This window comes from Camelina sativa, chromosome 20, assembly GCF_000633955.1.
Source record: "Camelina sativa cultivar DH55 chromosome 20, Cs, whole genome shotgun sequence".
NCBI classification, from domain to species: Eukaryota; Viridiplantae; Streptophyta; class Magnoliopsida; order Brassicales; family Brassicaceae; genus Camelina; species Camelina sativa.
This window is the reverse complement of record NC_025704.1, coordinates 18,715,044-18,725,618: the sequence shown is the minus strand read 5'-3', so window position 1 is coordinate 18,725,618 and position 10,575 is coordinate 18,715,044. Positions and strand designations below refer to the sequence as shown.

The window sequence follows — 10,575 nt, the reverse complement described above, 5'->3', positions numbered from 1 at the left end:
GACAGCTTGCATTGGTGAATAACTTGTTTATCCGCTGGTTGGTCGTACGATTCTGTTTGTACCTCACCTGTAGAGGTGGACCAAGTTAAAGTTATTGACGGACAAATATTGTCAACCAAACAGATCTGGTCCACTAAGGAGACGAAAGGACATAATGTTGTCCACTAACCTATTCGGACGTTTAATATGGTCCACCGGAGGCACAATAAGATTGGTTTGCGGCAGAAAGCCTGCAGGGTGGAGAAAATGGTTTCATGTTACTGATAGATAAGTGTCGTCAACCAAGCGGTATGGTCCATTACGAGAGCGAATGACATAATTGGGATAGACAAATGATGTCAACCAAGCGATATTGTCTACTAAAGAACGAAGGACATAAATGTGGTGGACAAAAACTTTTCGGGCAGTAAATCTGGTCCACTAGAGGCAGAATAAGATCGATACATGCGTAATCAGACCTGGTGATGGACAAGTAGAGTCAAACCAAGCAGATCTGGTCCACTTTAGAGGTCGAAGGACAAATTAGAGATGGACTAAACATGATTGAGCATTGGATCTGGTCCACCATAAGTTCAACATATGTGACTTTTTGTGCCACAAAATTCACCACTCCTCCAATTTTTTTTTTCTTAAATCATCTCTTTCTTTAGTTCAAGGGTATATTGATCTTTTCATTCTCTACTTACCCCACAAAACTGGCATTTTTGGCGAGAGAACAAAAAACTGGCATTTGGAAGAAATTTTTGAACAAAAATGGCATTATTAATAAAAATCCCTTAAAGTTTTGTTTAAAAATAATTAAGGTAGAAATGTAAAAAAAAAGGCCTAATTTGGTAAGAAAAATATATATTTTGTCCCAAAAATTAGTTTTTAGTATGAATTTGAGTTCATTTTTTTTTAACTTTTAGTGTAAATCTACTAAGAAAAGGCCTATAACCTTTTTTATAATGTAAAAGATAAAATATTTTTGTTACTCTAAGGCCTCTTAGTTAGACTGTGCGTAGGGCATCCAATAATACTAGACCGGCGCTGGTCGTCGTCGCTGGACTCGCTTCCTCTCATCGTTGGTCATCTTGTGCTTTTAATATTTTAATTTCTTTCTTTTTTTACACGCGGAGCTTGGCTCAATTTTGCTTTAAAAACCAAAAAAAATTACGGTAATTTCAAAAAATTAAATTAAATCCCTAACAAATTATTGTCTCATTCAATTAATGTTTTATAGTGCTCATTCGGATAGTTGAACTGACAAATCTTAGGCTAAGGAATTGAAAACAACTTAGTGATTAGTGCTTATGATTAAAAATTTGAGAATTTCTCAAATCAACGGTTGTTATATTAGTGCTTATGATCGAACAAATGTTCCATGAATCGCAAGTTATTAGATATTTTAAAAATTTTCTTATAAATCAGTTCTGTGATATCTAATTGTTTTTAATATTATTTTCTTCTCTTTAACATTAATTTCCAATATAACACAAATTTCCAATGTAACCTGGAAGAATTTTTTAAAATATATATTTATGATCCAAGAAATAGATTTTTTAAAAAATCTCAAATATTTACTATTAGCATCCTTATTTACATAGAACGATTCCAATAGGAAAGAAAATACGCAGAAATTTAATTATGTTTAATAGACACTTTTAACAAATTTGAGTTTTTAATTTTTATGTTTGAAATGACTACTATAATTGTGAGTCAAACTTGAAATAAAATCATGGATTAGACCAAAAACTATAGTTTAATTATTCATATTAGTGTTGCCGCTATACTGTATCACAACTTTATTTAGAGTCTACAGTAATACATATGCCTTCAAATTAAAAACTCCGAAAAGCCCCAAAATACCTTAAAGGCTTTAATAAAACTTTCACACACACACACACAGTCACACACACAAGTTTAAATAACACTAGGTATTCGTCCACGCTACGCGTGGGTTATTTTATAATCTATTATATTTTGAAAAAAACAAGATAAAATAACATGTTATTATTATTTTATTTTTGGTGTACATCAAAATTTTAAAACTATGTAGTATGAGTTTAAATAATTAAACAAAATTAAAAACAATGATATTGTAAAATTATATGAGATTTGAAATATGAGAGTTATAGTGAGATATGTATCTTTCTTTTAATAGATAATACATAAATCAATGTACTAATTGTGACTATTTGAGAAATACAAAAGTGGAATAAGTGCATATTAATTAATTTTTAACAGGTTCTTTTGTTAAAAAAAAAAAAAACAGGTTCTATTATATTAAATTAAGTTTGTTAAGAACACTACTATGATTTTATTATGAGAGTTACAAACTAATTTTTTTAAAGTAGTGTGCTTTAAATGTGAGATACAATGTAGTTTCTAGGGAAATCTGATGGGAACAATGTATTATTTTAATGTGTAACGTATTCCTTTGTACTTTTCCAAATCATAAAATTAAAACCCATTTAATTATTTAAAAGTGAGTGTAGTTATATTGGTGGATCCATAATTTGATTCAAAAGTATGATATATTACACATTGATCGTTTAAAAGGAATATGAACATCTAGTGCTCAAACAAAATTAATGTTTTTAAAATTCTTTATCAGTAAACTTGAATTATTTTGTTAAAATATGAGAATTTAAATTAAAATTATGAAAATTATAAAAGAAATATGAATAAATTAGTAAGATGTTAGAAAGAAAATAAAAATTGAAAACAATGTTAAATATATATATATATATATATAATACTTTCTAAAATAAAATATAGATCAAACTCTTACAATATTTTTTATTTGATATATAACCCATATAACAACATTTAGAAGACGTGTAAAGTGCATTATTCTAAGTACTTAACAAAAAAAAAATGTTTCTCTCCCGAGCAACTAAGGGGGTGTTATTGAACAAGGATTTTAATAGATTTCAATTATTAGTGGATTTTAGAATTCAAAACTTTTCTAATTCATTTAACGTGATATTGTTGTCATTATTAGTGGATTTGAATGACATTACTAATGGATTTGAAAGTCATTAGATTTTATTATTTTTGAAGTTAGATAAAAATAAAATAAATTACTCATAATTATATCAAATAAAACAAAAATATGTCCCGGCAATATTTTCTGGTTTTGTCGATCTGAGTTGGAGATCTGATTGGGGTTTCTTCTTGATTTATGGTGGTGGATCTCTGCTGGAGACTCTTGTTGTTTGATTCAGCTGTTAAGAGTTTTGATTTTTTGGATCTGAGATGGAAAATCAATCTTTTAGGGTTTTCTTTCTATGTGATTTCTCCCCTGTTCTTCAATCAAATGAAACAAAAACAAGAGGAACAAACATCTTCAATCAAAATGAAACCAGAGATATAAGAAAAACCAGTGAAATTGTGTAAACAGTTAATTTGATAGGCAGAATCAGATCTGAGGATCTGCAAACTGTGTCAAACCCTAAAATGAAAGATCACAGTGGTCTATGGAAAGGAAAATAATGGCCATCAACGAGAAAGGATGGGTTAAAGGTTTCCAGCATATCATATTGAGTTTTGGAAGACAAGATTCAGAATCATTTCAAGCAACAATTCAATTTTTTTCTTTTAACAAAAGTAATGCGAAAAGCATTTTGGAGTTTCATCTATAAGATGATAGCCAATTAAGAGTGTATGAAAAAGGAATTTAATAGATTTATTTTGTTGCCTGTAAGACTTCCGTCTGGAAATCAGGGTCACTTCCACTTCTTCATCGAAATTATGTTCAATTTCCTTTATTTGTTTCAATGGTTGTATTTGAATGGTTGTATGAATCATGTACCATTTTTTATGATATAATATAATTGATTTGCCGTTAAAAAAAAAAAAAAAAAAGATTTAGAAAAAGTTCTTAAAAATCTGAGATTTGAGATATGGTAGGAGAGGAGAAAAGAATGATTACTTATGTATGATGATAACCCAAATTAGATAATGGAGATGAATCTTTTTTTTAAATAACAATGTTAAATTATTACAATGATATTTCATCTGGTTTTGTAACCCACACAACAACAACAACAACAACAAAATTTAAAAAAAAAATACAAAAAAAGATTTGGGGAATAGTGACGATATGAGAGAATGTAAGAATGGAAAAGTGATAAAATACAAATATGAGAGAATGATTATTTATATGATAAGAATTGATGGCAATTATATCACATTTAGATTTATGGGAGTTACATTTATAGTTTATTTTGTTTGAACAAAATTCAACTAAAGTTCATCTCACATGGCATATTATTCTATATTTATTATTATTTCATACTTAACTTATAAATAATAAGATTAATTATGTTAATATATTTAATATCCAACAATAACATATATGTATATATATATATCTATATATATCTATATATATATATATTGCCAACAATAACATATATTACATACAAAATAAAAAATACAAGAAAGAAAAAATTAAATACATATATAAGTAAATATAAAACAGATATAATTAATTTAAACAATTTTTTTGGCCAAAACCTTTTTCTTTTTAATAATATTGATAATGGGCCTACCCGATCGAGTTGGGTTTGGCCTTGAAATATTACAAGTTCTAAACAGTTACAAAAAAGAGAAAAACGGTAGTCGACGCCGTCGCCGGAAAGGGGATCAGATCCTACTAAATATTTGGGACAGACACTTGAACCCTAACACCAGTGGGTGCAAGATCGACGGCTTTGCGGCAAAAAACACCAGATCGAAACTGAAAGCGGAAGCAACCAAATTCTGCAACGGTGACTTCTCCGGTGCTCCGCTTGACCTGCTACAGATCTTCCGGCAAGCTCAAATGTCCGATCGCAGGTTCTGCAAAGACAGGTCCCATTCCTAGCAACCCGCTCACTCAGATCTAACACCCCTCTCCGAGCTTCGGCAACCACCGCATCCTCTAGGTAGAGAGTCTTCCAATCCGGTCCGTGGAAGCAAGAATCGTGGCAGTGTATGGGAGATGATGGCTCAATCCATCCACCATAAACCAAACCCCACGAGAGCCCAGAAAATGCCAACCTCCTTGGTTAACCACCGCGACTGCGCAACAAACCCTCCTGATTCCCACCGACTTCTGCCGCAGCTGCAGCTTAAATTTGACGGATGAACCACGAGAAAGCTCCACCGCGGCCAAGCGGCTTGATCTAGAAGCTTCTCTGCCCGCCAACTAAGAAGCCACAGTCGCATCAGATGGGAGACATTACCACACCGCTGTTGCCGGAGAAGACTCTTACCCACTGCTGTCCTTCCCTTGCAAATCCAAGACCCGCACTTAAGAGCCGCCCAACCTTACCTGTCAACGCGACCTCACCTTAACCGCAAAGCACCTCCACGGTGCTCACCAAAGCCAACGAACCCACCGGAAAGAAACATCGACACACGGAGACGCCAAACCTGATCTGCCAGATCTAACCACGGATCTGAAGCCGTCCTCTAGCAACTTCACCGAGCCTTCACTAGCGACCACCACCAGACACGACTCCGCTTCACGCGCCGGTAACTTACCGGAAACCACCTACCAGAGAGACCAAACCGAAGAGGTGGGACCACCTTGCATAAGCAGAGGAGACGAAGACGGAAGGAGACTAACTTAAAAGGAGGAGAAACGACGCCCTCTCCGGCGCTAGAAGGCAACCGGAGAGGCAAAACAAAATAGATCTGAAGTCGGAACTTTTTGGTTTAGAGAGAAGGGAGAGAAAGTTTTTAGAGAGAGAAGTCGGAACAAAATAGTTCTTTTGGCCAAAACATTACTTACTATGATAAGACCCTCTTGCATTATTCTATATCTAAAATTATAAATTTAGCAGAAGAAGAATTTGTTTTAAGGAATCTGTAAATAATAGAGAAATATGAAAGCAGAAGTAACAAATTAGCTTTTCACAAAAAAAAAAAAAATTATTTTCATCAGAAAAAGGCTAGAATATACTGCATATATGTTATGTGGTTGGTTTGTTTTTTCACAAATTAGATTTCCATATTCAAATAAAGAGTAATTACAAAGCTTTTATACAGAATTATTGTAACACAATTATTACATACGCAGATGTATATGCCATACACTAAGAAAAATACAGCAGAAGGGAGATTGACGATGCTTTCCGAAGAATAGTCTTACTCGCTAACCGTTCATAAGATCGGTTAATGTCCAACTTCATATTTGATTTTCTTCTGTTATGATTTGCATGCAGCATCTTGTGGCTGAACTTTCTTTTTGCGAACCATAACTGTAAACCTGATGTGTCCAAACATAACTCTGAAATGTAGACATAATGGTACCAATGCTTCCGTACCAAAGTCTTTCTAACATATATGGACTTTGTAATATTCGGAGAAACCCTCAATACTTTATTTGATCTTATACTTTGGCCAACACCATCATTAACAACACCCAAAAAGCAATGTATTTGAATAGGCACAGCCGAAAGTTTTTGACTTTGCAAATGTAAAATCATTGCCACGGGAATAAGCCAAGTCGTATCCATCTCTTGAACAAACTGGATCAACAACGTAACCTGAGAATTATAATAACCAACACTAATTCCTTGTGACCATATCTTGATAATAAAGTCGCATTCAAGCTTTGTTAAAACATTCTTCAAACTCCATCTCTGCCCATTACCAATAATACATTGTCGCCTATATGTGATAAATCCCTCCATTAATTTCGATATGCCAGTACAACAATAGCCTAATCGATGTAGTCCTAAACCCATCCCCCAAACAATGGAATCACCAAAGGTTACTCCAGGATCCCAAATCTTAATTTGATATATGTTTCTCATGTAGTAAATATCCAAATTAGATTGAACAGAAACTATATGGGAGATGAAACGGCAACCATCAATCGGAGATAGAAAGAGACTGACACAATTACTCTTGGGCTGTGGTTTGAGTAAGGTCAGAAATACACTCTTCCAGAAGAAGAGAATGAAAACGTGAGTTTGAAGAAAATTCCAACCGCGACAGAGACGAAACAACAACACAACCCTTTTCCGACTCAAATGGAAGACTCCCGGTGAATTTTGGGTGTGATGAAACACCACACATGTCGAGAATGGTGCCAGGAAAGTTGTCGGATTCAGATCTGTCCACACCGTCTTTCCAATGGAGCAAATGATGGGGAGTTGAAAACCGGATATGCCAAGATAATTAACTAAAAAACTATACAAAAAGAGAAATTGACGCCAGAGAAACCAGCGCCGGCCAGAAATTATGGAGATCGAGAAACGATTACTATAGAAGCGGCGCTTTCAGAGAGAGAGTTTTTCCGAAGCGACTTATTTTTACTTGATATAATTCTGTGGTTGGTTTATGATAGGTAGAATCAACTATTTATAATAAATAAGATTTCTCTAGATTATGAGTTTTTTTTTAAATGAGTTTTAAAAAAAAAAGAATCATAATAGTGACATAATCAATTAGAAAAAATCATAATGGTGGTAAGTGGGTAATTAACTTCAAAATAAATTATATGGGCATTTAGTAGCAAGTAATATTGTAATTATGGATTTGTAATTGTGATATATAAAGAAAAATAAAATAAAATATGAAAAAGAAAAAATATCAAATGAAAATCAGCCAATAGGAAGAGAGTGAAACCTTATTTATATATATATATATATATATATATGATATTGAAAAATTGATCTAAATTTAAAATTTAAATTTAAATTTGGGTATCACTTAGGGTTATTGCTTTTGACCAACGATGTCGTTTTGTACTGCCAAGTAGTATGTATAGCCGGAAGATTCTTCTCCGAGCGAGCGAGCGAGGCACACACAACCAGCGAATACAAAATCTGTAATTAGGCATAATCTGGCTCTACCGTCTCGTCTCGGAGAAGAACGCATATAGTACATGTATGTTTCATTGAGGCGGTCCTCCCACTGAATCCCTCATCCCTTCTTTTTGTTTTTTTTGTTTTTTTGTGTATTCGCCTCCTTGTGGCAAATATTGGAACTCGTTGGGGGAGCAGAATGGCGGATTTCCAGACATCAACACAACGAGCCAAGTGGATCTTCACTCCCCAGAAACTGGTAATCTGCTTTCTTTTTCCCATTCTCTCCTTCTTCTGATCACTTTTTTTTGGTTTAAGAGAAGCAATTACGATATCCCTTGTTATAATCAGCTTTTCATTAAATTTTACAACTTTTTGTTCATCCATCTTCAGGGTTTACTTTGCTTTGATTGCATCCTATAGATTACCTTTGTCTGTGTGTGTTTTTTTTTGTTTTGCTTGGGCTAATAATGTGAAGCTAAATGGAAGTGAAACTGTTCCTTGTTCATTGTTCAACAGAGATTATTTAAAGGGCTTCTTTTGTTTGACGCAAGAGAGTCTGATTATTCCATCATTAGAGGCTTAGACCGAGCATTTTGAACTCTTGTTACTTTATTACCCGTGCCTATTGTTATTATCTTTAATTCTTGTGTAGATATATGGTATTGCAACTAAGCTGTAATGTTGTCATTCTAGGCGGAGAGATATAAAGCTGCTAACCAGAGGGCAGTGCAAATGCTGGATAAGGTCTGTGTGCTGCAACTGTCTTGATATTGAACTTTGTCTCTACTCATGTTAGATTTTTAACTTAATTTTTATTCTTAGTGTGGAACAACACGAGTTGAAGTAGATGCCAGTGGATCACTAACATATCCTAAAGATAAACTTGATGCAGGTGATCAAGGTTAACTTTTTTTTTCTTTCTTATGCATGGTTCGTTCAATATCTTCATACATATCATTATAGCTTTGTTAGTCCAAGTGTTAAGTATGTTATGTTTTGCTGCTTTACTCTCAGCTGATAAAAAGCTTAAGCCTATGAACGTTGATGAAGAACGCTTCATGAGAGCATATTATTAGGCAAAGGTCCAAGAAGTGTGCAGTGCCTTCAAATTTCCTCACAAGATTCAGGTGCATTACTCCTCTTTGAGATACAAGTTTATATCAAGTTAAAAATATATTACTTCTCTCTGTATTCATGTTTTTCTTTCTAATATTTTGCAGGCAACTGCCCTTCAATACTTTAAAAGATTTTATCTGCAATGGTCTGTTATGCAACATCATCCAAAAGAAATAATGTATGGTTCTTCTAAATCCTTAAAATGGTCAAATGCTTTACTTTTTCCTAAGATAATAGTTTGAAAAGTTTTATTTATCAAATTGTGTTAAGCATTTTGTATCTCTGACAGTCTCTTTCCCTTTGATCCAATGTTGTAAAATTTAGACTAATTGTTGCCTTTCCTTGAACAGGTTAACCTGTGTGTATGCCTCTTGTAAAATAGAGGAGAATCATGTATCTGCTGAGGAAATAGGAAAAGGGATTAATCAAGATCACCTCATAATTCTCAAGTATGAGATGGCTGTTCTTCAGGCATGATATGAATCATTTAATCTGTTGCAACTTCCCTCTGTTTATTTATCCTTGTTCTTTCACTATTCTTCTGTTCATATTAGATTAACTTTATGTGCAGAGTTTGGAATTTGATCTGATTGTTTATGCTCCGTATCGTGCAATCGAAGGTTTTGTCAACAACATGGAGGTAAATCTGCCCGTCTAAATTTTTGTAGCTTTTCTTATATCGTCACGAGACTCTGATTGAGTTGATTGAAAATTATGTTGTTGCAAAAGCAAAATTCTGAAAATGTTATCTTCAACGAAAGAAGTTGGTGAACCATAATAGGAAATTGAAGCTTTTTAATACTTTCATTCGGTGTGTGTAATTTTTCATTCTTGTTACACTTCATGTTGTTTCGAAAAGTGACATCATCCTATCATCTTCTAGGAATTTCTTCAAGTTAGAGATGATGAAATCCAAAAATTGAAGGTATAATCTATTAATATTCCCTTAACCTTTACTAAGTTTTTTAACATGTGTAACTGAACTTGGGATCATAACTGCAAGTCGTTTTACTTTCGGGCCTTACTAAAGTTTCATTTTCTCATACTGGCATAACGTTTCAAGTACTCTGCAGAGTTTGCTCGAAGCTGCGACAGCAGTAGCTGATAAAGTTATCCTCACAGATGCTCCACTCCTCTTTCCTCCTGGCCAGGTGGCATGATACTTTCTTTTGTCTCCCTTGCTTTCTTTTTTTTTGAATCAGATTGAAGATACATAATAAATTAATAACTCATCAAAGAATCTAGTTGAACTCATGGTTTGGCATATTTCAGTAACGCTCAAATATGCTACTCAAGACTAGGCATGTCAATTAGGGCTAAAACCCGCGGGCTGGCCCGGCCCAGCCCTGAAAAACATCGGGCTCGGGCTTAAAAATATATGTCCAGAAAAAATCGGGCCTTTCGGGCTCAGCCCGTTTAGGCTGTAGGGTTTTTCGGGCTTAGCCCGACCGGGCTCGGACCAGCCCGAAAAGCCCTCTAACAAATATATTTTTACATTTTTGTTAATATTTTTGTTTGATTGCAATATTTGATTAACAATTTATTGTAAATGAAGTTTTAAACTCTAATCATAGTTTTCATATTTACTTAATAGCCATACTTAATACTTTAAGATTTTTATTAATGATATTTTATATGAATTATATATTAGTTTATTTGCTTAAAGTAT

At 33.7% G+C, this 10,575-nt stretch overlaps 1 pseudogene; it reads left to right on the top strand.

Annotated features, from left to right (window-relative positions):
• Nucleotides 7,745-10,575, top strand: part of LOC104771201 — a 5,405-nt pseudogene continuing 2,574 nt past the window's right edge.